The following is a 7542-nucleotide window of genomic DNA, read 5'->3' as shown; positions in this document are numbered from 1 at the left end:
TCTGCGGAGTTCCTTTTTTGATTCTTTTACTAATAGTCTGTCTTGGTCACTCAAGCTGTCCTCACTGTTAATACAATGGAAAGAGCTTAATTATGTTGTTGCCAGATCTGGGCAGTCCTCCCCGGGCACGGCACGGCTGGATGCCCATTTTTGGGACGGAGGGCGGGGGGACACGTTTGGAAAAAAAAAAGGGCTTGACTAAATAAGGGCAGAAGTGGATTTTAGTCCGGCCCACTAGTCGGCTCTCATGCGTGTGACGTGGACACGAGGTGGCTAAATTTCATCTCAGCCTACTCGGCGAAAGGCTTCTTTAGGCCTCTTTATAACCCCACGTCGGCGCGACCGACAACTGCCGCATTGCATCACGCATTGGGGGCGACAGGTCTGCAACACATGCTACACACACATCGGGAATTGAAACTTTTAAATTTCACCACCAGATGGCAGCAGACCTGTTGCTGGCCTTTCGTGCTCTTTTGGAAATATAAGCAAGAAAACTTGAAATTTAATACATATTGAATTCAAAGTTTAAAATCCAAATGTTTTGTGTGTATTTACAGTAGGGGCTATTTCATCCCAAACATTCAGGACAGTTTGTTAATTTAAATTCTATTGATGTAACAACAACTGACTGAATAAAAGTGAACAATTGAAAGAGAAATACATTTCTGATACACTTGCCAATGCAATGCATGGCATTTATTATGAATAATGTAATGAGTAATGCTACCGACTCCCAGTCCAGCAGGGTCTCATTCGCCATATGTTAGGTGCATTATCATGCACACGGGCGACGGCTTTATTTTCTAGTGCCCACGTACCCATCACACTCCGCAGGAGAGCAGCCAAGTTTTCAGCTGTGTGTCTTTCCTCCAAGGCGCATGAAGCACACAGCTGCGGAGATGTCCTTTTTCCACATACGTTATTCACGTCATAGTCATGTAAGATTCGGTGGCTATGGATGTCCATCCGTCTGTAGTTAAGGCATTGGCCACATAGCTGACGCGCTCAAACGCTCGTAGTATCTCCTCTTTCATTTGGTTATGGCTATTCTCGAGTTGGGGCGTTATTGTTTTGCGACTTTTCACCACGTTCTTAGGCTCGATATACAGCATTAATTTTTTCGAACCGTTTGCCCTCAACAAAAGAAAGCGGCAGCATATCGCGTCACTTTACAAATTAGTTGGATAATCTTTGCTGTGCGGTGAGCATCACAGCGCCTGGCTGGAACAAACGTTCTCATGCTCGTCTGACTGGCCCCGCCGCCATTGACCTGCAGGTTCACATCGAGATTTACTTTGGATGTGGTTTCTCATCGTTCCAAGAGAGCGGTTGTAAGCGAGTTTATGCTTACAAAGCCTACAGACGACCTTGTTGTCATCTGCTGCATCAAAATACTCCCAAACGGTGCCGTTGTTTTTCGTGGTAGCTTCGACATCTTCAGAATTTACTTTTCTTCCCCAAACTTAGTGTCCCCGCCCTCTACTATGTGGGCGGGAGGGACGGGAGCAATTCTCTGGCGCAGAATTTGTACTTGTAGTTCTTGCGCGAGTCACAGGAATGCGGCGAGTTGCCGGTCACGGCAAAATATCCACTGCAAAATAACAAATGGAAATGGAGATAAGTTGCATGTTCGTTTTGTGCATTTTCAATACATTTGCTGAAAAAAATATAAGCAATTATATTCCTATTATTGGCATCACTCGCCATTATTAATAGTGGCAGGACGCAGGCCCACAGCCGGGGCCCTGGCGAATCGAGTAGGAAGGGGTCACAGTCATAGTATCACGGAATATTGGTATGTATGCATTTACAGTGCAGATATCCATAGACAAGGTCGGAAAAAAGATCAATTTACAGTTATGTCATAAATGGTTTTGCATCTCAGGAAGCAAGGACGATAACATTCTGTAAACCCAGGAGTGGGCATTTTACGAAAGTTTGTCGATCAGTCATCTGTCAGCAGCCTGGGTCATCTGTCAATACGTCTATTTTTCAAGCTGAATCAAACTGTAATCGTCTGTCAGTCAGTCCGTCTTGTTATTTTAACCATGCTTCTGTAACCGTCAAAGGTCTGCCAGGCCGTCAATCCGGGAAAAAAAAAAGGTCAAAAATCCATACATACATACATTATGTCAGGTTAACATGGAGGAAGATCCAAACGCAGGTGGCAAAAAATTAAGTGCAAGATAAAGTATTTAATTTAAAGAAAACAAAAGGGCAAACAAGGTACTGTGATGTTACAAAAACAGCAAGGATCAAAACAAACTCAACAAACACTAGGACTAGAATGGACTTGACTTTGACTGATGACAAACCAAAACAAACCAACAAGGACTGAAAGAAAGCGGAGAACTAAATACAGACAAGTTGACGATACAACGAGGAACACCTGGACAAGACACAGAGGGTAGGAGGGAGCTGATTGGTTAGAACACAGGTGGACATAATAATCATGACGAGACAGACACAGAGCAAAACATGAAACTAAAAAAAACAAAAACAGACCAAACATGACACATTATCTGAATCGATTTGATTAAAATGGTAAATGGAGTGCACTAGCTACATCATAATGTGTTGGCTTGCTGCTCAAAAAACTTGACACTCACATACATTTGACATTTCACTCAGCCTTCACTTATTTGCCAATCTCAGAGATGGGCATCGCCTAACCGTCACGAAGATCCTGTCTCCATATTTAGCCGACCCACGTGGCCTCAGTCTGTCCCTCGTCGGGGAAAGCCAACAAATAACAAACAACAGACACGCACACGCGCACACGCACACGCATGCACACACTCACACGCACACCCACACGCACACACACAGCGTGGTGATCGGTGAAATAAAAACAAAATGGGGCACGTCATTGTGTCTCTGGGACCAAAAAGTAAACAATACTGTTTTATTTATTTGGCTGCATGTCAGGTGTGCGGCACCTGGGTGTCACATGGTACCAATAAAGTCCGTTCTCGACGCCGTTTGGCTGACTCGGACCGACACGTGGTACCAATAAAGTTCGTTCTCGATGCCGTTTGGCTGACTCGGATCGACTGGGACCGCGTGGGTCGGCTAAAGATGCAGACGGTCACTTTGTGACGGTTTGGCGATACCCAGCTCTGGCCAATCTATTGAACTGTTAAGTGCAGCATAATCTGACGAATATGTGAAATCTGGCTGTATGGGTTGCACAGTACACTATGAATAAATGGCACGCCAAAAATTTGGCTCCCTATTTTGCTTAAGTAAGATAACAGAGGTCAGTGTAAACCAGACATTTATTTTACACAGTTAATATTGTTAGAAAAATAACTGCATGGAAGGGGAGAACTATGCAGCAGTAAAGGAAACCACCAAGAATAATAGTACCAAATACAGCTTTTGGGCACACAGAGCCAATAAACCACATTTTGCACATCTAATAAATAAAGAAATACACACCATCTAATAAATAGGTATAAAGATAACTAGACTACAAACATGTCACTCTAAAAGTAAATACACAACAATCTTAAGAGATGAATCACACTGGTAAAAAGACTGTAAATTGGCACCAGTACTTGCAATGGTACGTGAACTAAGGCACAGAGTTACAAGGGGAGTCGGAGTAGGCTGCGGTTGACACAGAATTAGTAGGAGGAAAAACAGTGGCTGAATAGTAGTGTGCTGCACCAATACAGCCTTAATAGTCAACCCGTTCAAAGGGTTCTCTGCTGGTGAAGGCTATTTCACTCAACTCTGGTCTTGTGGTGTGGTACACTTATCTTAATTGGGACATTCAGTCCGAAACGAGTGTTCCCTCGATCGCTCTTCCACCAAGCAGGAAAACTATAAAAACTCAGTCTGTTGTGAAATGTTCTTCCTTTGCGATCATGGGTGCCATTGCTGCACCTCCTAACACAGCAACCGTTCACCATGTTTACATATTTCGGCTGTCTAAATCAAGCGAGAAACATAACGAATACGTCTTGCGTGTAACAACAGTAGTCACGTCACCTCCAGTGCGTTCCCAGCATGGCAGCTGCCCCGGTAGCGACGTCAGAGAGGACGTGCCTTGCACAGGCCCTATTGGGGCTCACACTCCCCTGCTGTATGTCGTTGCAGCCGATCAATAAAGGAGGCTCCGTGGTAACTTAGAACAAGACGTTCTTTTTTAAACAACGCAACACCAGGGGTGGAGCTAGACTTTTATCCTTGGGGTGGCCAGGGGGTGGTCAAGGCTATTTCAGGGGGTCCACAGACTATAACAATACATTTGTTTCTCGACTTATCAATTGCAATCGGAGTGTCAAATGTTGAAATGTACATACTAAGCACACAAGAGATGAGATTTATGTAAAGGGGTGCACATAATTTTTTTTTCATGGGTTACTTACATGAGTACCAGGAGATTGAGTTTGGTACTCACTAGTGGTTCAACGGATCACATAAGTCACGGTTCAAATCGGTCAATGGATTTTGAGTCACGGATCGAATTGTGTTTCGGATGAGCAAAAAAAAAGACAAGATAATTTGAACTTTGACTTCATATATTTTATAAAACACTTTTGCCCATTAAAAAAAAATGTCTAATGTGGCCATTTAGGATTTAAGAACGTAATATAAGGCAGGATATCTTGTTATTTTATGCACTGTACCTCTCTCTCTCTCTCTGTCTGTCTGTCTCTCTCTCTCTCTGTCTCTCTCTCGCTCTCTCTCTCTGTCACACACACACACACACACACACATTCAATATGAAAGGACTTAAATTTGTTGACATATATTCTGATGTTACAAGTCTGCACTCTCCTGTTCAATTGCCAGGTTTTTATGTTAATGTTTTATGTTGCTTGTTTCACCTGCATTTTCACTTTAGAATCAGCATTAATGCACTGCACTTTTCTTGGCCTTATTGCACTTAAGTTTAAGTGGACTGTTATGTTTTATTTGTTGATGGTTATTCATACATTGTTAGTAAGTTAAAACATTTTTCAAATGTTATCTTTATTTGAATAAATAACACTTGTTACTGTAAAAAAAAAAAGAAGCCGCACCTGACAAATACATAAAATTCTAAAAAACTAAAACTAATAAAAACTAAACCAAAATTAAGCATTTTCCCCAAAACAAAAACTAATAAAAACTAACAAATCTATTCTAAAAACTAATTAAAACTTACTGAATTAGAAATAAAAAGTCAAAACGAAATAAAAACTAAACTAAAATGAAAAATCCAAAACTATAATAACCCTGGTCGTGACTCACATGACGTTACGCATCAGTGATTTCTGTTGCGCGTGCGTACCTGCGTACCATTAGATATTTTTTTCATTTTCACGTTAATGCTGAAACCACATTCACGTGAAAAAAATGAAAAAAATGGACAGTGTTTTTCACAGGACAGCGACTCACCTCATATGAAACCTCATATGAAACCACAATTTGGCTCTTTTCATCAAAAAACGGGTGTAAGAAATCTGAAATGTAAAAGAGGAGTGTGACTCACCAAATTTACTTTTTCCATGGATATTTCTGGCTGCTTTTGACTGACTGAAGCAGTCTTCTGACGTTTTGCGCAGCCAGAGAAAAGTCCTTACATGACAGGTGGAGTGATTGCCGCTTGTTCTGAGATTGACGCTTTATCTGATCTAGCTTCTGTCATGTGTAGTACTGAGAGTCTCCATTAGGAGCGCTGTAATGTGCTATCACAGTTTAAGAACCAGCAATGTATGTTCGAGTTTTTATTTTTATTTTTTTAGATGAAAACTTTTAGTATACAAGTAAAAGACAAGACATTGAGCTGCCAACCCGTCTGTGTCCGTCGTTATTGACAATCGATCGCCATCCATAGCTTTACTAAAAGCATCTTATATTACAGGATCGGTAGATTGCAGTTTTCTGTATTTGCAAGAGTTGATAGTCAATATACAGGACATTTAAGGTCCCGTATGGGACAAACCAAATTAGCCCAAAATACGTGACGTCCAGGCTAATATGGCACAGTTGGCAACCCTAAACCACACACATAGCTTACACGCACGCAACAATTAAGATAGGCTGATCATTGTTGCATCCGATTCAATGCAGCTAAAATGAGGACTAATATCTGTTGATGATAACAAACTCATGGTATTGGGTGGTAAAATAGTTGTTCAACATAACCACTGTATAACATACTCTCACCGTAATGCCGCATCACTTGCGGAGCGAAGGAGGAGCGGGGAGGGGGGCAAGAGCAGTGCTGGGAAATAAATGGACTGAACCATTTCAAGGCAGGGATACCCCCTGCCTCGAAATGGTTCAGTCCATTGATTCCGATCCTGCGTTGTTCACATTTTTGTTTTGTTTTATTTTTTTATTTAGCGTTTTCATCATATTTAAGCATATCCTGTCCTTTATTAAGGAATAGAGAGTTTTAAAAATGTTATAATTTTTGGGGGTGCTTGAGCACCCCCAAAAACGGGCTGGTTACACCTATGGTTCACATCAATCGCGGATGAAGCGTTCCGCTTCGCCTCATTCGCTCGCGTTTGACCGCGGGAAATTTGAAACTTGACGGTGCCGCGATATATGTCAATCATCTGGGGTGGCACCTGGGGGGTCCAATCAGATTTCAGGGGGTTCTAGTGCTACCCCGGCCTCCCCTCTGGCTCCGCCGCTACCCAACACAGCAACAGATACCAATTTTTTCTTTTGTCATGGATCACTGATGATGTTTTTCATTGATTTTCGGTATTGCCCATTCTCTAATAAATAACGTGAAGGTAATATAATAATTATTATATTGTTAATTTTATTTCTGTTTCAATGGAACCACACATTTCCTTTTGCTTTGAACGTATATTTCTTGGCCTCATTGTCTATCCACTTGTGATCAGCCCACACCCTCAAAAGTTTTATTATTTTTTTCAGTTTTATTTTTTTTTAAGGTTTTTTTTTTTAAGTCTTGAGCGTTAAACTCGAGCGTCTTCGCGCGGTCTGTCAACTGCCTCAATGTTCCGTCGCTTTAAATGTTGCTGCCGTAAGGAATTGTGGGTAATATCCTTTCGTAAAGATTCGTCAGAAGTAACCTATGCTAAAGAGGTCTTAAAAGTTGCATCCAGGAACACTTCCTTTGCGTTTGTAGAATTCGAACGCTCCTATCCTCCGAGAACTTTCGGGTCATCTCGCTCGGATAGGATAGAAAAGGAAATTTCCTAGGTAAAAACGACAATTCTGAGAGGCCCTGGGCCAATGTCGTTACTATGGACTTCTATATGAATGGACTATGTAAGGGTCCCTCTTGGCTGAAGTCAGAGGGTAACCATCTTACGTTGCCACGACAATTCCAAAGAAGATGAAAAATTCAATTTTTACACATGAAAAGTATTTGTAACGTTTTCTCGGACTGATTGGTAACAACCGTATGCCACAACGCAGTTTCGCTCTAAATACCGAAAATAACGATGACGTCGCGGAGAAATCAATGTATTCAAGTTAAGGCTTAGCGAGTGGCAACGTAAAATAGCCGCCGGTGGCTTTACTTCTCCCGACGGCGAGTAAGCGGCATCGTTCATCCAT

This window comes from Filicampus tigris, chromosome 6 (assembly GCF_054856515.1).
Source record: "Filicampus tigris isolate MCC_2025a chromosome 6, RoL_Ftig_1.0, whole genome shotgun sequence".
NCBI lineage: Eukaryota > Metazoa > Chordata > Actinopteri > Syngnathiformes > Syngnathidae > Filicampus > Filicampus tigris.
Note: the sequence above shows the minus strand (reverse complement) of the source record.